The sequence below is a fragment of the Diceros bicornis genome, chromosome 15, assembly GCF_020826845.1.
Source record: "Diceros bicornis minor isolate mBicDic1 chromosome 15, mDicBic1.mat.cur, whole genome shotgun sequence".
Lineage (NCBI taxonomy): Eukaryota > Metazoa > Chordata > Mammalia > Perissodactyla > Rhinocerotidae > Diceros > Diceros bicornis.
In genome coordinates this window covers 47,438,093-47,461,038 of record NC_080754.1, presented here as the reverse complement: position 1 = coordinate 47,461,038, position 22,946 = coordinate 47,438,093, and the positions used below count along the sequence as shown (strand labels likewise).

At 34.5% G+C, this 22,946-nt stretch overlaps 1 protein-coding gene across 8 annotated transcripts in view; it reads left to right on the top strand.

Annotated features, from left to right (window-relative positions):
- Positions 1–22,946, top strand: part of NAALADL2 (N-acetylated alpha-linked acidic dipeptidase like 2) — a 1,285,146-nt gene that overhangs the window by 411,785 nt on the left and 850,415 nt on the right. For 2 of the 8 annotated variants that reach the window (XM_058556327.1, XM_058556329.1), the window contains 3 exons: positions 11,304–11,400; positions 19,523–19,567; positions 21,183–21,410. The exons of 3 other annotated variants lie outside the window; for them this stretch is intronic. The gene's annotated coding sequence lies outside the window, so the exon portion shown is untranslated. The remainder of the gene's footprint in view (positions 1–11,303; positions 11,401–19,522; positions 19,568–21,182; positions 21,411–22,946) is intronic. 3 more of the 8 variants (XM_058556328.1, XM_058556332.1, XM_058556331.1) reach the window with 3 other exon arrangements.

The window sequence follows — 22,946 nt, the reverse complement described above, 5'->3', positions numbered from 1 at the left end:
ATATACATAAAAGAGTAACAGGACTTACGGAAATCAAAAAAGTGAATATAATCTTAGGCTGCATTAATAGATGTGAAATATCTATATTAAGGTAGATACTAAAGAGACATGTCTGGAATTCCCAAGGAGATATTGTGAACTCAAAAGATACTTATCTATTGGATAATAAGTTGGACTTGGAAATACTGTGATCAACTCCAATTTTATTATTCTTATTCTGGTATGTTGACAGATGAGCATGCCCAGAGGAGGACAGCATTGGTGGCAATTTATCCAAAAGGCATTTCAAGTGAACAATGTTTGAAAAAAAATTAGCATGTATTACCCCAGAGATAAGAAAGTTGGAGAGCAGAAGGGTGGAATAGGATGGAGAACCCTATCAAATAGATAAAGGAATAGTCCTAACCCTTTATCTTACTCCTGGTGGCAAAACTGAGACTAACAGACAGAAATTATAGGTTGAAAGATGTATGCTTAATATAAAAAAACTATTTCTAATTGCTCGAGTTTCCCAAAAAGGAGCCAGTTTACTCCTAAAGTAAATGCCTATTGTAGAAAGTGTAAGCAAATGCTTCATGTCCTCCTCTGCAGGGATATTCTAGACCAGACTTCCGCTGAAACTGGAGAGTTGGGCTGGGCCCTTCAACTCTAAATTCTAGTATTCTAATACAGTAGATATTAGTCAAGAAATAGTCAAGAAACACTCCTTAATTGGGTTGATAGGCATCAACAGAAATTATTGTTTTTATAAACTTCTTTAAGAATTTTGTAGTAGGGGGCGGCCAGTGGTGCAAGCGGTTAAGTGTGTGCGCTCTACTGCGCCCGGCAGCCCGGGGTTCGCAGCTTCAGATCCCGGGCGCACACTGACGCACCACTTGTCAAGCCATGCTGTGGGGGCGTCCCATATAAAATGGAGGAAGATGGGCATGGATGTTAGCCCAGGGCCAGTCTTCCTCAGCAAAAAGAGAAGGATTGACAGGTGTTAGCTCAGGGCCGATCTTCCTCACAAAGAAAAAAAGAATTTTTTAGTAATAAGAAAACCTAATAATCTGTAGTGGTTTAAAGTTTTTGAAATACCTATTTTCACATTACTTCATTTAACATACTTTTTGATATTCATTAATTTTAATTTTTATTTCCAAACTTTTTATTGCCTCTTCCAATTTATCTATTTACAACTTTACCAAAGTTTAAGATGAAAATACACAATATTTACATTTTAAGCATTAATTTTTGATTCTTGCCAACATTTTGAATGAATTTTCTTCTAGAATATAGTGAAAGCTCTTTTATTTAATTCTTTCAGGGCTGACATTTGTTGATTTATTGAAATGTCATTTTAAGTGAGAAATCTTAAAAATGGTGCATATATACCTAAATTTTATATCTATCTATCAATCTTAGGAAGAAGGACCTGGCCGCCAACTTCTGAAAAAATTAGCCGTGAAAACCCTATGAATAGCAGTAAAGCATTGTCTGATAGAGCCCTGGAAGATGAGAGGATAGTGCAAGAAGACCGGGCAGGGTTCCACTATGCTATAGACAGGGTGTGCTAGGAGTCGGAATTGACTCCATGGCACTAAAAAAAAAAAAGAAAAAAGCAAATGAACAAAACCTATCAATCTATCTAAATGAATGAATGCACATTTATTCACTAATATTTTGGGTCCATTGACTGGATTTCCACACATCCCATCTTCCTTATATCAATTGCATTTATATGATTTGCATTTTTGTTAATTTCATAGTGAACCTAACTCAAGAAAATTGTGAAGCAGATCTGAATGAAAAATGCTTCTAGGTCCCCCTCCCCCTCTTCACCAACCACGACTGGGTATCAGTTAGGAATGCTTCCCACTGCAAATAGCCAAAAGAATCTTCCTATGGCTTATGTAAATTCATTCGTTTCTTTCTTCCTTCCCCTCTCCATCTTTCCTTTCTTTTCTCCTACCTTCATTCGTCCCTTTCTTCCTTTGTCTCATTTAGCAAGAAATCTTGGAGATAAGTGACAGGTGCCATTCTCTCTGAACAACATTCTCTCCAAACTTCTCTTGGCCTTTCCCTTATAGTCACAAATAGCTGCCACAAGTTCAAACATTAGGATCATATTCTAGGGATATCTGTCCTCTTTATGAGGAAAGCAAAAATTTTCCTATTTGCCAACAATTAATGAATATTTTTGCCTCACAAGCCAGAAGTGTACCAGATGACTACATCAATGACCAGCTCATTTGCTAGTATTTTAGCTGACCACCCTTCTGAAGTCTCAGAAGGGAGAAGGGTCTGGGAATGGATGTTGGGTTAGTGAAGCAACAATATCTGCCAATCTTATCTTTTACTAACTTACCTTAACTGAGTCATTCTAAAGGTTTTGACCTAATTTTCATAGTTTCAACTTCTTCTTTTTGTACTCATCTTTTATTAGTATTTGTAAAAATTAAGTTGTATAATTACAGTATTAAACATAACTGGCAACTGAACATTTTGAGAATACATACAATTGATTTTGACAAGCATATAACTCAGTGATGAGATCAGAAGGGCATGGATATATTCCAGAATCACTACTAGTTGGGAGGGTGCAGTGTTTCATAGACATCAGTTGAATATATTTTAGAGGGAAATTTTCAGGTAGTCCAGGAATGGGATTAAGTGGTGGCTGATTAAGAAAGTTAAAATGATCATTGCTAGAGTAATTTTTCATCATCATCAACATCACTTCTAATCATATTTTTTTAGTATATATTTTTTGTGGCTATCCTGGTATCCTTTCTGGGCCTATAGGGAGTATAATATATAAGAATTTAAAAAAATGTACAGTCAAAAATCCCTAATTTAAATCCAGTCTTCTAGAGTAATGCAAAATAGATAGTTCCACTTATTGGTGAGTTCTTCAAGAGGCCAGTCTGTGCCGTATTCATCTTGTGCCTCCAATAGCCAGCATGTATCTGGTACACAAAAAGTCTCACTAAAAGTTGCACTGAATAATGATGATGATGATGATGATGAAGATGTTAGAATACTATATTGGGTGATATGGTACCAATTTATGAAGAATCTAAAAGAGTTTATTCTTACCAGTTTCTTGTTTATAAGTTCTCCCTATATTTGGGTGAAGCAGTTATCACTCTCATTTGTCAGACAGAATGTCTGTCTACCTTGGTGGTTTGGCATTCTAGGATTTGGCATTGTTTACTAGGCAAGTAAATGCCAAAATCCACCCGTTTCCTGTATAATTAAAATTTCCTACACATTATTAACAATCCTAGATTGTTTGGCTAATTGCAGAGAAGGCCTACTAATGTCAAAGACAGCAAGAACATACTAATAATCTAATACATAATAGTAAAAATGATAGACTGTAAATTTTTTTTTTTGTTAGAAACCAGAAAACATAAGTGTCATTTTCTTTTACAAATGAAAGAGCTTTCTATTTCTGTTTATGTTAACAGCTGGAGCTGCCATTACTTTTATTTTGTTTTTCCCATACTCTTTATAGCTTGAGGCAATAATTCACTCAATTTATGTGAAATAGTTACATCACCATTTTTGCTGCTCTGTATATATTCATGGGGTTTGGTGAAGTTGTTTTAATTATTAAGCATATTTTTCCTACAATACGTGGCATAAAGGTAGTTTTAGTTTTAAATCATCTAAATTCAGGGTAAGTCATATACATAACATCAAAACTTTTTCCATGTTCCTTATGGGATTGCTGTATGGATATTTTTAAGGCTGTCAAAAGTAGTCATTCTGTAGCTGTTTTTTTATTTTGTAGTGATAGAATTTATAATTAGTCCAGTGGTAAAATTTTATATATCTAATTGATATAAATAATAACTGTCAGTGTTCCAAATTTGCTATAATGTCATTAATTCTAGTTCTTCCAGAAAGCAATGTTAAGTTCTTTAAACGATAAAGCTTTATATAGCTGACAACACTAAAACTATTCAATGTTTATCCGTATGGTATATCATTTAACTTAATATTTAAATGCTGGTTGCCCTGGGCAACGGCATAGCCAATCAATTGTATATTGCTTACATTGGAGTAGAATTTGTTTAAGATCATCACTTTTCTGGACATCTCCATGCCTAAAGAGGTTATAGTTGATTAAGATTTTTGACAAATTTGACAGTAATTTTTACAATTCCTGTATTTTCTATGCATATTCCTGAAGTTAATTGGTAGCAATATAGTGAAATGGTAACAGGTATTAAAGAGTGCATTCATGGATAAAGCTTTTCATAAGATACAAAACACCATAAGCATAATGAAAAGTAAAACCTTAAAAATAAAAACATGAAACTAAAATGTGTAACTCTGTAATTGCTCTTAATTCCTTGAATTCTGTCACTTAAAAAAGCAAAGCATTGTATCTCAGTCTTTCACATTCTGATCTTTTGTTTTGCCTCATATTGATTTGTAAAATTTTCACCAACTTGACCAGAGAATCTGCATGTGGGAGAACATAAGAAATTGACTAAAATGCCTGATACAGAGCCAGAATGGATCTTTGTTGTATTAACTGCCAAGAATGTAGAAGAGGCATTGACAGCTGAGAAACCATATAAAGAAGTGTTTCTAAAAATGTGGTTTCTGGAGGCCAGCCCAGTGGTGTAGCGGTTAAGTTCACGCACCTGCTTCAGTGGCCCGGAGTTCACAAGTTCGGATCCCAGGCGTGGACCGACACACCACATGTCAAGCCATGCTGTGGTAGTGACCCATATAAAGTAGAGGAAGATGGGCACGGATGTTAGCCCAGGGCCACTCTTCCTCAGCAAAAAGGGGAGGATTGGCAATGAAAGTTAGCTCAGGGCTAATCTTCCTCACAAAAAAAAAAAAAAAAGGAGGGTTTCTGGATCTAATGCATCAGAATTACCTAGATTGCATAGTATAAGGTAAAAAAAGTCTATGCCCATCCCCTAAAGACTGAATTTTGTACAACTGAGGTGTACCTGAATATTTACCTGTGTACGTGCATAATTTAATCTTAAGCACACTAAAGTTTTGAAAAACACTGACATTAATTCTCTATTTTTTTTCTGGGTTCTCTATCATATTAAATACCTTGAAAGTAGCATTAGATTTGTCCGCATTTAAATACCCTCATTCATAGTTTAATACTGTGATATGACTATGAAAGATACTTCTGAATATTGTAAGCAACTGTTCAGGACATTATACATTACATTGCTCATGGTCTGTGCATACAAATGCATATGAAAAAATTCTTTTAGAACTATTAACATGAAAATATTTCCATAAAAGATGAATAATTATCATTTTATCATGTATTAAGAACTGTGCAATCAGTATCTTTATATCTTTTTGCTTTGACTGTACAGAGCTGTGTTAGGCAGCCTCTAAGGTGGTCTTCAATGATCCCTGCCTCTTAGCATTCATAATCTTTTGTAATACCCTTCCCATCAGTGAGGGCTGGACTTATTGAGTTGCCCCTAACTATAGAATACAGCATGAGTCATGGAATGTCGTTTCTGATATTCAGTTGTAAAAAGACTGTGACTTGCATCTTGGGTGCTCTCACTCACTTGCTTTGGGAGAAGTCAATTGCTGTGTTGTAATCTGCCCTGTTGGGAGGCCCACATGGCAAGGAATTGATAGAGGTCTCTAGCCAACAGCTAGTGAGGAACTGAGGTCCTCAGCCCAACAGCCCACAAAGAACTAAATCTTGCCAGCAAGCATGTGAGTGAGCTTGGAAGCAGGACTAACCACAGTCGTGTTATAGATAAGTTTGCAGCCCCAGACAACATACTGACTGCAACTTCATGATGGACTTTGAGCTAGAAGCCCCCAGCTAAGCCATGCTGTGATTCCTAACCCACAGAAAGTATGAGATAATGTATGTTTGATGTTTTAAGTTGCTAAGTTTAGAGTAATTTGTTTGCAATAAGAGGAAACAAAACAGAAACTAAGGGCATCATTAATCACCTCATCCCAGATTCTAGTATCATGGTTTCTTTGCTTTCTATGTGATCTCTAATCTTTTTTTCTTAAATAATTTTATTTGACTTATTATAGGTGAGTTTTTCTTTTAAACTGCTATGAGTCCTTTTTTAGAAAATAAGCATGGTATTAAGAATATAAAATTTTGTACAGATAACTCAGAATTCTTGGTGCCTAGCAAATGCAGCCCACATCCAGACAATTTTTCTCACTCAATGTGAATCATAATTGCACACTCATTTACATTTTACTTGAGAATTCATAATTTTTTCTTTTGCAGCAGAATTACCTTTCTAGTGCTTAGATCAAAATCGTGGTATCACAGAATACTAGCACTAGAATAGATTTTAACTATTCTAGAAATCAGCACTTTTGTTTTATAGGCGAGTAATCTTAAGTCTAAGAAAAAATGAAGTGACTTGCTCAAGATGAAACTATTGCTTGAACTGAGATCTGATGACTCTTTTCTAGTGCTCCTTTGATTCTTTGACCATAATCTTACTGAGTGGTAGAAGGAGATGCTCAGAAACCTTTTGGGAGCTTAGAGATATCTAGCCTGGGATTTGAACCTTGTCATGTATATCTTCCAAACTGGGATAGTCCATTTGTACTAATATTTCAAAACTGTTCTTAACTTTCCCATGGTTCTATATAGTATAGAGGTGTGTGCTCTCTCTCTCTCTCTAGATATACACCTCTAGACTACTATATAGTTTTTATATAATATATACATAGTATACTAATGCTTTACAAAAGTATTGAGATTTAGATAGGCCAAAAGCACTTCCCTATAAAGTAATATTACCTGTGAATATTTATCACCGTTAAACAACATTTAACTAAGTCTCCAGTGTCTGCCTTTTTTATGATAGCATCTATAAAGGGGTTGTAGTACCAGTCTTCAAAAGCAAAGCATTAATAGTGTTAATTAATAGCATAAATAGGTTTGCATTTTGGATCTATTATATAGAAGGTGCTTTGGATTTATTTTTGGATAAACAAAATGGAAGGAAGATTGGGACAGAGACGCTGTTCTCATAGAATGCTCCCTGCGTAAAGAGCCAGGTCTTTAGTAGTTGACTAGCTGCAAGACTCGGAGAAAACTGTTTTACTATGTCACAGTGTTACTATGAATGAAAGTTTAATGATATAATGTGTAATAGAATGTTTTAAAAAGCACTGACTGCTTCCCCAGCACTAAGTAATATAGGTCTTATTTGCTTCAATGATCTCTTTTCCAAAGACCAAAGTTGAGTTTATTTTGGCCTGAAATAAATTAATTTTCTCCATCTTCCTCTTCATTTTGCCAGCATTGACCACCTCTCCTGCTACTTTTATGTAAGTGCATGGAGGTTTTTGGAATATCTCTCTGGTTGTACTTGGCAGTTGAGTTATTACATAAATAAATGCCATGGAATGAGGGATTTGCTTCCCCATCACCATGCACCATTGGAGGCATTACTCTCATTTCTTGTTTAAATAAACTTTCCCCAAGCCTCCAGGCCTAAATTAAATCAAAGTAGTTTAGAGCTCAAGGACAGAATAAGTCACTATAGGAAAGTGGGACAAAGGAAATCAGGCACGCCAGATGGAAAGTTCAGACTGGCCAGTATCTTTAAAATGTCAGTGCTGTGTAAAAAGACTTTATAAGCCATCAATCAATCATGGCCCCAGAAACTGGCGGGTGGCTACAGAAATTAGTCTTTTTTCACTAAGCCTTAGAAAATTATTTTCAAAGTAGGCTGAATTTGAGGTCACTTATGCAGGTATGTCTATGGAACTGAAAAAAAGGATGGAGGAGAAATGTCTAGTAAAATCTTAGTCGTTACTTGAAAAGTAACCCCATATTTTCATAAATAGTAGGCTCTGAAGCTAACTTAAAATTCTCTATATTTATTTTACTCTTGTGTTGAAAGCTGACCTATTTACTAGAACAGGCAAGATTTGACCTGGCTTTCTTATGGGGTTTTTTTGTTTACTTATTTGGGACAAGATTAAAAGTTAAAGATTAAAAATTGATATGCTTCTGTTTTGATCATGACAACCAATTCATAATCCTATGGCAGTGCCAATTCATTTCAAAATAAAACTGTAAAGCAAAGCGTCTGAGTTTCAAGAAAAGAAGAATCTTGAAGAGGAATGGCTGCAGCTATCTTAGTGGTATAGAAAAGCTCTGCAGAAAAGCCTATAGGAAACGAATTTCCTTAGAGTGGAGGCATGTCCTTAGTTCACACTTATTCTTAAAAAGTGTCTGCTTAGCCTTGTTGCTATTCTAACCTAACTGAATTCACACTAGCTGGCACATACATGTAACAATATTAATATTAGCATTTATAGAGCCCTCTCTCTGTGCCAGGCACTAATGCTAAGTCATGATCATATGTTTATTTAATTTTTAAAACAGTGCTTTTAGGAAAGTACTAGTATTATTCCTATGAGGAAATGAATGTTAAACAACCTGTATAAATCCCTCCTTCAACACTTCATCCCTGCCTCACAGAGATTTTTAACATTGTTGAAGCATGAAAACTATTTGTTGTGTAGTGGTTCAGACTAGGGGGTAACCTAGTTGGTTTAAATACTGGTTCTGTCACTTCCTAGCTGTGAAACCTTAGATAAATTGATCTATCCCTACATTTGAGTTTCCTTGTATATAAAATGAAAACTAAAAAGAAATATTTTGAGGATTAAATAAGATAGGACATATAAAACTGCTCAGAACAGAACCTAGCACATAGTATGAACACAATAAATATCAGCTATAGTTATTATTTGAATCTCCTTCACGATTCACAGACAAGAAATGCACAATTTTAGAAGTCATTTGGTTAATGCCTTTAACTGAGCAGGTTAATTTTTAGAAGATTTAAAAGAAAATAAAAAACATACGTTTTCTGCCTTCAAGTATCATATAATTCAGGTGGAGATAATAAATACACATGTAGAATGTATCATAATATTTATAGTGCATTATGCAACACTGTAATGCAAATAAAGTAATAACATTTTATTAAATTGGGTTAATCAGGGAAGATTTGCATCAAGAAGTAGATGAGATAAATTTTTTTTAGAGGTTAGTTGTAAGAATAACTTTATATATATAACATGCTCATTGTCAAAAATTTAGAAAATACAAAAAAAAAAAATGAGGACTAAAGTGAAAATCACCCACTAATCAGCAACTGGATTTTTAAAAACTGTTAATATTTTGGCATATTATCTTATAATCTTTACATGTGTGTATAACATATATTTTAAAATAATATTTGATTATTCTTATATAGAGATTTATTATCATTTTCCCCATTCAACATTATTTTATAAAAATTTTGCCCGTTTATTTAATGTGGGTCTTATGAGCTAGCTAAAGAAAAGGGCAGAGCATTCCTTGGCTTTGGGGTGGGGAATGAAGGGTAGGCAATAAAAATAAGAAAATAACAAATGAGTTTTATTCAGTGAAGGGTGGAGTAATTTATTTGGTTTAAAAACAGTAAGAAATAAAATTCCATATTTGAAGGTAAGAGTTCATATCCAGCTCTGCAGTCCAGGCAGGATGGTACTCTTTGGTGTAGTGGAAAGAGCAGGGGAGAGTGTGTGAGCGGCCTCAGTTCACACCACATTAACACTATTCAACACTTCAACAATATCAAGTTTGCTGCTTCATAGTCACTTCACCTTTGATGTGTGGCTGGACCATTGCCCCGTTTCTTCATGTTTAAAATGAGACATCTGAAAGATGGGTTCAAAATCAATAATGTTACCATTCTAAGCCAAATCTATCCCAGAGCCATCATGTGGATCAGGGGAGATAGGGTCTGTGGATGCTTTACAAAACTGGAAAACAGTGTGCAAAGGAAACACTCTGGAATATGAGCTGTCAGGGCCACACTTGTTCATCTTAGTGTTCCCGTGGCTACCATATTACCAGGCACACAGGATATGTGCCAGGAATGCTTGAAACAATAAAACCACAAATAAGTTTGAAATGGAATTGACATTCCCCCAAAAGTCATTTTTTTAGATAAGAACATATTTTCTGAAGTGGATTCTGATAGCTATTAGTTTTGGTCATCTGGCAAATAGTTTTACTTTTTTTCCTTAAACTGGCAGTTGAACATGTAGATCCACAAGTTTGGATATGTGACTCGGTTCTTGCTAATCGTGTTGTCCCCCGTGCTTGGACATAGTGACTGTCTATAAATGAGAGTAGAGCACAAGCAGGGGCAATCAGTCAGAGATCTTTGTGGAATTAAATGTTGGGGGAGAGAAAAGACTTGTGCTTCTGGTTAAGATAGAACAGAAGGGACTGGCTCTACCTTTCTGCTTGAAACAAGTGAAAATTGCTTAGTATATGAAGCAACAGCACTCAAGACATTGGGCATCAGACAACAACGGGACAGGATCCCAGAGAGACTGGAAACCAAAGAGGGGACTTGTAAGATTGCCCAGCTCACTGCCTGGAGAGAGATGCCAGGCCGCTGTGCAGGGAGAGGGCCCAGGCAGAGCAGGGCCGTCTCCCAGTCTTGAGGAAATGGACCTGGGAGTTTGGGGAGTCCAAGGTCCCTAGAGTTTATATTCCTTTTTATTGTTAAGCTACTTCAATTTGAGTTTCAGTCATTTTAAGGAAAAGGAACCTAAGACACTGTCTTATATTTCATTTTCCTGTCCATTTTCCTTACTCCTGAGTTCCTTTTTAAAGCCAGTCATACCTTGGGCATAGCTGAAGTCACAGGCTAAGATCTGACAAGTGCCCTTTACTATGTAGCCTCAAGTATGGAAGCTCAAGAACCACAGCTTTTAGAGTGATTTTCAAATTAAATTGTTAAAATGTGTTTTTAACTTAGTACTTTCTGAGAAATCTATTCTTCTGCAGACAGGCTTACAGCTATCTTCTATTAGGGCTGGAAATTGACTTTCTAGCCACTGACACTTGACAGGATGTTTATTTTCCCGTTATAACAATTGCCAATTGTCCACCAATTTCTCTTCTCACAGAAATAATGAAGGTCAGGTGTGATGAACTACATTTTCTGTAGCCTCTCTCTGACAACTTCGTTTTATCCATATTTGATATTGGTAATTCCCTCATTTCTCATAAAAGAAAAAAAATATGAAGATGATCAATGCAAAATGCTGTCATTGAAGGTTGGGCAGCAGGAAGATAAAGGTGTTTGCATGTTATTCTCAACCTGACTACTAAAGCCATCACCCAGTGAGGATGGAATGTCAGTACGGATGCACTTTTCTTTTTTTGAAAACGCTCTGCAGCTTCAAGATAAAATGTAACCTTGCAGTTGCTAAGGTAACTGGGTTTTTTTATTTTTTTCCCTCCTTAGGAATAGCAGAACAAATTAGATGAAGAAAACTTCTGTAAATTGTCAATACATGGATGCCCTAAGGCTGCAATAGCTAAATGTTTCATTGGAATCCTAGGTAACCAATATGTGGGTCAAGTCACCTAAAAGATGTATTTGCTGTTGATCTGATTTATTTCTTGAGCAATTTAATGCAAATGGATAAAATCATAGTCACCTCTCCTTTTCTAGCTTCAACAAGCCTTCTTCCCTTGTTAATTTTATGCAACTTAACAGCTATCAATGTTCCTAAGACTGAGGCTCAGGATAGAAAATTTTTAGATACAATAAAATATGACAAAGTTAATTGTTGACAATGGCCTACCTCAGAATCAGTGCAAATAGAATTATATATATATTGATATTTCCCTGTTGCTGCTCTTCCCTGGGGCTTCCTTATGGTGTGGCATCATTAATCTCTCATCACTCTGCTGGCAGGATTATTTATGAAAATATTTGGAATTAGAGACCAAAGGTTTGTACATGATAATCCAGTTATTGTGTTTGCTTTCAAAGAATCCCAATGTATTTTGACATTAAAACACATTGATGGGCTGGCCCAGTGGCATAGTGGTTAAGTTTGCACACTCTGCTTCGGCGGCCCAGGGTTCTCATGTTCGGATCCCGGGCGCGGACCCATACACCGCTTGTCAAGCCATGCTGTGGCTGGCATCCCACATATAAAGTAGAGGAAAATGGGCACGGATGTTAGCCCAGGGCCAATCTTCCTCAACAAAAAGAGGAGGATTGGCAACAGATGTTAGCTCAGGGCTAATCTTCCTCACCAAAAAACAAAACAAAACAAAACAAAACACATTGATAATATCTACAATATTTCATGGCTTCTAAGATGCATATTTTCCCATATTTTAATATCCCTAAAATTAGGATGCATCTTCCAGTTGATGCTACCTTACAGTTGCCATTGGCCACTTCTTTACTTTTAAAGTATCTGGTAGTGCATATGATAATCAATGATGTAATAGACTGGATGAAATATAATATTATAACTTACTGGTTTGAAAAGAGTTTTGGTAAAACTTTCCCCCTAAACTATTTTGAACTTGTCTTACCAACCAGTACATTCCCAACAAAACATGAATTTCTAGACGCATCTTGAATGAAACTAGGTATCATGGCAGTGTTGTTGATATAAATGTTTTCACTTGCAAGTGTTCTAGTAGATTATTCAGATGTCCCAGGATCATCCCTCACTCTCTTCTTATGCAAACAATGCTTCACAAAAAAACAGTTAACAAAATGTGCTCATGGGGAATATGCTAGGGAGGAAACGCTATGTGTGCTGGTAATTCGTGTTTCATTGACACTGCCTCAGTCCTACGCCTGGGCTTCTGATTAACAAGTAACGTGCATTCACAGGATATCTGCCCTGGGAGAAAAGACCAAGTTACTCACTAGCTGTGTGACCTGGCAAGTCAGTTAATCTCTTTCAAACTTGGATTCTGATCATAAAAAAATGGATAATTATTTCACTGATTTGGCTATTGTTTGAAGATTAAACAAAATGAAATAATATATTGTACCATCACTGGTCCTCGATAAATGATCTTTTACTTTTTTCCCTTTTTTTCTCTATACCTGCCAATCGAGTTAATTTTTTTCTACCAAATTAATGAAAAATACAAAGTTTTGTGTGTCACAATTTTGAAATTATCATTACTATTCTTATTTTCTAATATTATAAAAAATTTTAACTAGGAAATGTTAGTCTTGTCTAAGTTGGGAGGTTTGAGGAACTAAAGCACTTGATTCATGAAGCCCAGACTGAAGAAAGTAAAATTCTAGAATTAGTCTTCAAAATAATTTTATAATCTCTATAAGCAAGAGATTGCATATTTCATATGCAGGGTCCACATTTTCTGGTTTTATATTTTAGCATTAAAAATCATGTTAGATAATGAATATTTGGTCATATGAAATGCACAGGGCATGGACTTGGTAAGCACAGAGATCTGAATCCACAATATCAGTTTGAATCTCTCTAGCCATGAGACTTTTAGTAACTTACTTAACTTTTTTGAGCCCCGGTCTCCTATGGGTAAAATTAGACTAATAGTATTGTTGTTGGCAGAATAACAGGTGATAATGTATGTAAAATGTTAAACATAAGTCATGACTTAGAATAGTTAGTAAATAAGAGAAATTCCTCCAAGATCACAGAAATTTCTTTAGAAAGGAAATTTTCTCAAGTGGGTAAAATTGTTATAATAAACTTCAAAGGACATTTTTAAATGCAATCTTTTTAAAGATGAATTCACTGGAGGCTCAGTATCCCAGTCTGAAGGAATTTGGAGACAAAACAAATGGCCAAGTCTTTGTAGCTGAATGTCAAGGACTTTGAATTCAGTAAGAGAATAAAGGAAAACTATCAGACACATATACTCTCACCCTACAATTCTCCACTTTTGGATAATTTTGTGTATGAGTTTGGATGAAAAGGCTGGGATTTAGCAAAGTTTTATTTTAGTTTTTTGGAATGTTTGAGATGGGAAAAGATAAAGGGAGTTAAGCTTAATTGCTACTTGATTGACTCAAATAAGAAATAAAAATAGCTCTGCTTAGTTTAACTCTATAAACTCTCTATCAGTTGTGGACAAGTTCTAAACACTCCAGAAAATAAGACAATATTAGAAACCTGGTATCTGATTGCTTATTTATTAAAATAGAAATGTTTGTCAAACTTGAATGGTCTAATTGTAAAGCTTAGAAAATTTTAAAGCGGTGAGTTGGATGGATTATTTCATATGAGTTAGTGTGTCTATTGGTGGGGTATATTTTGAGGCATGGCAGCAGAGATGTTATATTGTCTTCTGTGTCATCTTGATGATAAGCTCATTCGGGTAATGTTTGAGATTATCCATATTAAAGCATCTGGAGTTAGTGATTAAGAGCCAGGCTTGGAAGTCTGACAAACTGAGGTTGCTATCTTACCTCTGTCAATTAACAGAGTTTGACACTGGAGTATTAGGTAACTTTCTAAACCTTAGTGTTTCCAACTTTATAGTAGGGACAACTTCATAGAACTGTTGTGAGTGGTAGAGTCCATTTTTGAACCTAAGCAGTCTGGTTCCAGGACTCACACCATAGACTGCTGTGTCAGATGTTCAAGGTGTACTTTGTTTAAAAAGATTACATTTAGATCATTTTAGTAGAGTAATAGAAAGGAAAACAAAATAGGTTAATAATTTCAATTGATTAAGAATTAAATTGTATTGTATAATACTTTAACAATTTTAGGAAAAAATATAACCTAACTTTTGACTCACTCAACCTCAAGATCTTATGGTTATAGTTCACATTATATATTATATCTTGTATATTATAGTTCATTAAATCAGAGAGGTTGATAATGCAAAATAATATCTATAGAGTCATATAATACATAGTGTCTAGTATATCTACCCATATGTGATATTTTTAGGACTTTTTCTGCCTGTTCACCATCCCTGGTACACCTGTGGTGGTCAAGTGTTTCAGGAAATAGTTCTCATTTGAAACTTTATTTGTTACATGCTGGGAGCTCTTTTAAAATTAAGAATTTGATTTAATTTTGTTTCAGCAATTACTTCCAGTTTTCAAAATATAAATTAATATCAATCACAAAGGAGCAAAGAAAATTCAATTTTTACAGTCTATTAAAAAAATTTATTTATGTATTCTTCAAATGCTTCTTCATTCCCAATTCTTAACTAGTCATGAATTTAATCAAGAACCTAAGAAACTATGATGAAAAGAAACATAAAATCAATGATAGTATATTTGCACTATGCTTACTATTTTAAAGTACATTATATATTATATTTCAAGGCAAAAATGTACATTAAGGGGCCGACCTGGTGGCGTAGTTTAGTTCGCGCGCTCTGCTTTGGCGGCCCAGGGTTCGCAGATTTGGATGCCAGGCACGAACCTACGCACCACTTATCAAGCCATGGTGTGGCAGGCGTCCCACATATAAAGTAGAGGAAGATGGGCACAGATGTCAGCCCAGGGCCAATCTTCCTCACAAAAACAAAAAAAGTACATTAAAAATGCTTCGTCACGGCTTTAATTCAACGACGTTGAACAAAGACCTGAAATTGAATATAAATGAAGTGTAACTATAGCTTTGATTGTTTAAGATGTTCTTTAACTGTGGTAACATGTGGGCCAGAAAATATCCCACAGGTTTCATTTTGGTCACTCCAAAATACTATTATTTAGTTTACTTGAATACCTCCAGCACAACAGAACCTTGGTTAGAGTGTTTAAAACTATCTTGTCCATTGCAAGTTGTTTATTAAAGACTTGAAAAGTCTTTTCTAAATCAAATGAGATTAACTATTTGGAACTTGTACTTTATGGTTTAATTAAAAGAAAATTGCACTGCAGTCTCACTTTCAAAATTTGTTTTAGATCTATTTATTTCTCTCTGTCTTTTTTGAACCATCAACTCTAGGGAATTAAAAATAAAGAAAAGCCTCAAATGTAACCTTGCAAAAAGATATTTGTACATAACAGACTGTTGACATAAAGATCCTACAGAATTTTTATCACAATTTTCTAAGCTCAACTGGTAATTTACTTTATATATTTTAAAATTGAAAATAAAATTAGGTGTCAGATCTCTTCAAGAATGTTTATGTAATTATATTTATACTGTAAAATCCATATTAAACACTTGTGTAAAAATAAGATACACTACTTAAGAAGTAAGTATAAAGAGGCATATTTTGAAAGCATCCATTGTGATACTTAATAATTGTTACTGTGTAGCTTATTTGATTTCATGTTAAAAAAAGAATGTGGGATGATTATGAAAGCATATCAAGTATAATAAATGTATCTTTAATCAGAACAGTATTTAGCGTATGGTTATTCAGAATGGATTATTCACTTGTAATTGGATCTAATAATTTTACAAATTGAATCTAGGGAAGGTACTTAGTATGCATACAGAAATACTGAAAATAAGAACACGCTGGATTTTGGGAGACTATTGCATAATGAAAAACATACATTTTGGAGTCAGACAGATGTGGGATTATAACTCGCCACTTAATCTTGGTGCAAACTTGAACAATTTATTTAACTTTTCTGTACCACATTTTCCTTTTGTGCATTATAAAAAAAAAAAAAAATCCTTGTATCAGTTAGCTATTACTACATAAGTAACCACCTCAGAACTTAGTGACTTGAAACAGTAAGGACTTATTATTGCTCACTAGCGTACAGCTCAACCAGTTGCGCATCTACTGTCAGTCATGTGGATCAGGTAGGTGATTCTGCTAATCTCGGGCCTGATGTTTGACTTGCTGAAGTTTGGTCTAAAGTGGCCTCATCTGGGACAACTGGGATCTCTTCCATGAGACGGCACATACTCCAACAGGCTAGCCCACGCTTGTTCTCATGGCAGAGACAAGGGTCCAAGAGAATGAGACGAAGCACACAAGGTGTCTTGGAACTAGATCACTGTCAGTTCTGCTGTGTTGTTTTGGTCAAAGCAAGTCACAAAACCAGGCCAGATTTAAGGAGTATGGGACAGATTCCACTTTTTGATGGGAGTAATGGTAGAGTTGCCCTGCAAAGTATGTGGATCAAGGACTGAGTAAAGAATTGTGCCCATTTTTGCAATATAACATAGTCCCTATCTAGCAATTTAATATTATCTCTAGAAGAATATTGGGCAGAAAATATGTGCTCAATAAAGTTAACTAATTTAATTTAACTTTAGAACTAAGCCACTTAAATTCTTACAATATTTTTGTTGTTTTGTTATTTGTTTTTCTTTTACAAGACCTTCATATGATTAATCAGTTAATTTTTTATAAGTTCTACTTCTAAAATGCTTAAAATAACTTGACTCAAATGTAAAAAAATTGATATTTGGGAAAATTTTATTATTAGAATTCATGGCGAATATTACTTTTAGAAATTATGGTCTCAGAATTTTAAAGGTCAAAACATACATTTGGTGGGAAAATATTTTCATTCAGATTGCCTAGGCATGGATTGGAGCTCTCCATTGTGCCATTCATTTATTAGTATAGGTTTCTTCCTTTGTGCTAGAAAAAAGTATATAATAAACAAAATATAAATAGTTTGATGTTATTAATAAGAAATTATATTTGATTATTTAAAAAACTTTTTATTTTGAACTAATTTTAGACTTGCTGAAAGTTTCAAAAATAGTGCAGTTCTCATATATCTCCCAACTCAGCTTCCTCTGATATTAACAATGTTCATAGTAACAATGAAACTTTCAAAACTTGGAAATTAACATTGATACAACACTATTAACTAATCTACAGCTCTCATTTGAATTTCATCAATTTTTCCCCTAATGCTTTTTCTTTCTGTTTCAGGATCCTATCTGGTATTTTGACATTGCATTTAGTAGCTATTTCTTCTTAGCCTCTCCAGTGTGTAAAATTGCCTCACTCTTTCCTTTTCCTTCATGAACTTAACACTTTTGAAGAGCGCTGATCACTTATTTTGTAGAGAGTCCCTCAATTCAGATTTGTTTGATTTTTCTCATGATTGGAATGAAGTGGTGCTTTTTTTTTGACAGTAATACCACTGAAATGATGCTGTGTCCTCAGTGCATTAGATCAAGGGGTTTGTAATGTCAGTATGTCTTTTTGCTGATGATAGTAACCTAATCACTTGGTAAAGCAGAAGTTACTATCTTTCCCTTTTTAATTGGTAAATAGCTTTGGGGAAATACTTTGAGACTATGCAAACCCCGGGTCCTACTTTCTAAACATCATTCTGGAATAAAAAGAAGAAGGACTCCTTGGAACAGTGGTTGATTCCAGGCAGGGCAGGGTAAAGACAAGATTAACCTGAAACACCTTGTGGTGAGAGAGTTTAAGGAAGTACCCACAAAAAGATGGGGTCTGTTGAAAAAGCACAGGAGCTAACCAGAAGAAGCTCCTGATGGCCTAAGCTGAAACAATTTGAACAACAAAATAAATGACAGTTTTGGATATTAACCCACAGAATTAAATACACATCCATGAGTCCATACTAATATAAATGTGTAATTGAATACATAAATATTACTCAAGGGGAATATCTTCGGTTGGGTTGCTATAACACAATGACACAGACTGAGTGGCTTAAATAACAGACATTTATTTCGCACAGTTCTGGAGACTGTGAAGTCCAAGCAGAGTGCAAGCATAGTTGAGTTCTAATGTGAGTCGTCTTCTTGGCTTTCTGCCTTCTTACGGTATCCTCTCACTGGGGACAGAGAGCGAGCTCTGGTGTCTCTTCCTCTTCTTAATAAGGTCACTAATCCTATCATGAGGGCACCACTCTCATGACTTCATCTAAACCTAATTACCTCCTAAAGTCCCCACCTCCAAATACCATCACATTTGGGGTTAGGGCTGCCACAAATGAGTTTTGAGGGGATACAAACATTTAGTCCATAACAGTGGAGAAGGGACAGGTATTCCTTACAGTACATCTCCAATTTAAAAAGTAGAAGAAAAAAAGGGAAATAGAAAATCACCATTAGGCAAGCAACATAGTAATGATTTTTGTCCACTAATGGATCTTAAAATTAGCAAGCAAAAGTTTGAGGAGAAATAGGATTTTCACAGTATCTTTCATTTTTAAAACTAATGAAAATGATTTTCTAAAACATACCAGTGTTTTCCGTCTCTATGCAGTTTTCTTAACACGTATCCAGATGTCATCATTTTTCAATACCCTATTCTCAAATAATGAGAGAAAATCATTCAAACTTTTTTTGTTTTTAATTGTAGTCTCTGGCTAGGCACACAGATATAGAACAAAAAAAATCAGGTTCTTTGGTGCTTTCAACAATATCTTCTGTAGTTTTGTTAGCTTGGCATTACGGGTGTAAAATACAAAACCTCAATTTGTGCTATCTCTTGGAAGTTCACCAGTTCCAAAAGGCCCATGCCATGTCCTCTGGCAGAGTGAGTATTAGAAGAACACGTGCTGTAATGATGTTCATAAATCTAACCAGCTGTGCATGGAATCGACACATGGGACTAGATTTGTAAAAGCAATACAAAATGGAGAAAAACGTATACTGATATCTTACTTGTTCCAGAATATTCTATGCTTTGTTATGTACATTTTTTGTATAGAGGAGGTAAAATATCCTAAAAATTAAAGGCAGATAGCCATAGCCATCATCTTAATTTTCTATTTATTCATTTTTATAGGATTAAGGGGATGTAAATGCAATTAAAGAGGAGAAAATCGGAAATGTAAGTTAAAATTTTGAATCACAAAATGTAAGAGCTTAAAGGATGCTAGAAGGCATTTAGTTCAACATGTTCATCTAATAGATGTGAAAGTTATAGCATAGAGGTTAAAGAATTTATAAGATTTGCTATGGTCTCACTCTTTGAAGTTGGTAGCAATCTAATCATGATTAAAGAAGTTTGACTTGTTTAGAAGAGATGTACAACTTTATTTTCAGAATCAGTTATTAGCAAACAGAAATTGACAAGCAAACTAATGATAATTTTATAATAGCCAATTTTAACATTTGGTTCATCAAATTATAAAGCATAGTTAAATTATAATACTCATAGCTTACTATAAAATTATAATTGTAATAAAAAGGGTTAGACAAATAAGCGTTTCATTGGTGAGTGTAATAGTTTGGAATAATAATCCTTAAATCCAAATATTTTTGTCTTTGAGTATTCCTTTATTCATGGATAATTCATTGATTGCTTCACATGTACATTGGAAAATGAAACTTGTAAGTTCCCTGTCCATATAGAACTTATAGTCAAGTGGAGGAAAATTAAGAAGCAGCAAATAATTAAATATTTAATTTTTATTTTAAAAAACTGCTACATGGGAGATATGCATCTCTTAGGAGATGACGTTTAAGCTGAGATTGACTGAAAAAATAAAGGATCCAGTCACAGGAAGCTTGAGTTGGAGCATTCCAAGCAGCAGCCTGCACTGAGGAGCTCGTCTGGAAGGGGCAGGATATAGGAGCACGGGGAGCAGAGGAGAGACGGACCCTATGATTGTGTCAGGCCAAGTTAAAGAGTTTGGATTTTTTTTCAAGTGTCATGGGAAATAATTGAAGGAGTTTAGTGAAGGAAGTTTAGTTTATGTTTTTAAAGAATTATTCTCACTGCTGTATCGGGGGAAATGATTAATGGCACAGAGGCTAAAAGTGCTCTGATGTGTTCATTACCTTTTTACTCATTCTATCTTCATTATCCTCCTCATCCTCTAAAAATTGTAAAATTATGCTTATAGAATTGGGATACAATTCTTAATTGTATATCTTAATATATATGTAAGTATGTGTGTATGTACACATACATGAAACTGTGATTATATAAATATATATAATATATATTATGCTGAAAATAAAGTAATTATACTTATGCTATGTTTTGATTGAGAAAATACCTTTGTGCATATGGATTCAGGGTCCCTTTCAATAATTCCTTCTGTTAACACCACTGGCCTACATATGGGTGTGGAATTGCTGTCCTTGGTCTTTTTTATTTTTCCTCGCTTTACAAAATATTTATATATATGCAAATGAGCAGGCCAATTTAAGTTGTAATCTTGTCTCTGCTTACGAGTTGTGTAACCTTGGTCAAGTTAATTAACATTTCTTTAAGATTTATTAGCCTTTTCTGTAAAATGGTACCTACTTCAACAGATGTTTGTAAAGAGTAAATGGCAGAATAAATGTAAAGAATTAAACATTATGCTTAGCATATAGTATATACTCAATAATGTTATTTTTAAGTTTATTATAGATTGATATAGTGAAATCTTTTAATCTGAATCTTCTCTGCTTTATCCTTGCTCTAATCAAAGCCATCTTTGTTTCTCTCTCAGCGCATTTTGTATAGATCTCTATAAGCTTATCTTTCTTGCCTGCTGAGAGAAGTCTGCATATGATGTCCAGAACAACGTAAAGGAGAGAAGGCTCATGTCAATTTAGAATGTAAAAAGAAACCGACTAACATTACTTGTATTACCTTATTTTAAAAATAAGCAGAATTTGGAAGTTCAAGGATAAGGCCAATTGTGGCATTTTATAAAACCAAGCAAAGAATAGATACGGTAGGTTTATTGTGTAGATTTTACTTCCTGTAATTAAAAATATATATGTTTATTTGTATAATATATACCTAGTATGGCTTTATTGAGTAATTCTTTCCAGAAAAGGTAGGAGTGGTTATTATTGTTATTTCTTTTGTTTTTATTACTTGGATATTCATCACATATCATTATTGTGTGTCTTGGAGATAGCCTTAATCAAAACTTTCTATAGAGCTTTAACCAAAATGAAAAAATTAATGTATGTATGAATAGCTATACAGTGTACTTTATACACTAAACAGAATAATTATTTCCTTTAAGTAAGATGAATATTTTAAATGCTCTTTGCATATATTACATGTGTGATTGAATAGAATCACTTTGAATTCAACGAAATACCTGACACGTTGTTGGGTCCTTAATGATAGTTCTTTCTTCACACTTTGAAGAGGACGTAGTTTTACAAAAATGAAGTATGTTACTTCCATTAAATAGGTGTTTTGGGGGTTCAGTCAGTCAAAATACATTTGTTGACTATAGGGCCATGCCTGTGTACCACCTAAAACCATGTAATGATCAACCAGTAATAAGTGCCCCACAGTTTGGAAAATAATATCTGGTTGGTAAAATTATAATTCATGTAAAATAATATACAATGCAATGTTGAATAGAGGTTAAGATCATGGGCCAATCTAGCTGAGTTTGATTCGTGACAACTCAGGAGCTGTGTGACCCAGAGGAAGCACATAACATCTCCCGTCTCACTTTCCCATACGTAAACTGGGTAGGATACTAAAAGTGCCTATATTGTAAGGTTATTATGAGGCTTAAATGAAATGAATTGTGTAAAGCAATGAAATTAGTTTCTGGTACTAAGATAAAAGTCCTGTAGTGTTTACTGTTATTATTAAGGACTTATTTGGTTTTGTCAAATTGAAAGTGTAAAGAGTTGTTTATTATCAGAATCCAAGGAAATGAAACAAATCACCATGAGACATTCTCATGGCAGTACTAGAATGTTAACTGCCTTTTTGAGGTTGAATATGATTCAAGTTTGCTGGGTTATTAGAGCCAAGGTGTGGAGATAGAAATTTAGAAAGTATTTGAGACACAATGAGATTGTTGACTAGAATAGAGTGGAAGATTCTTGCAAGTGTGTAGCGACAGAAGAGGTAGGAAAATCAGGTTGACTTGACCGTATGTTGTGAGGAATTGAGGTCTGAACAAATCGCTAGCCTGTGAGATAAGGTGACTTCTACTGCATGATGATTTGTTATCTGTTTTCAGCTTGAATTTTGTAGTTCAAACGTTTAGACTTACTTTATCATGTAGAAATGATTGAGTGAACTCAAGTAACTACACAATTTTTATGTGTTTTTAATAGATGAGATCAATCCAATGGTGGCAAAATTTTGTGTTGAGATGGGTTTTTCTTCTGGTAGTATTTTAAACATGTTCACCAATGTCAAAGTTGCACGATTTATTGGAAACTTTAAAGAGGTATAAAATTATTTTTGTAACTTCGACCCCTGATGAAGGCATGCAGTGCAGCTTGCA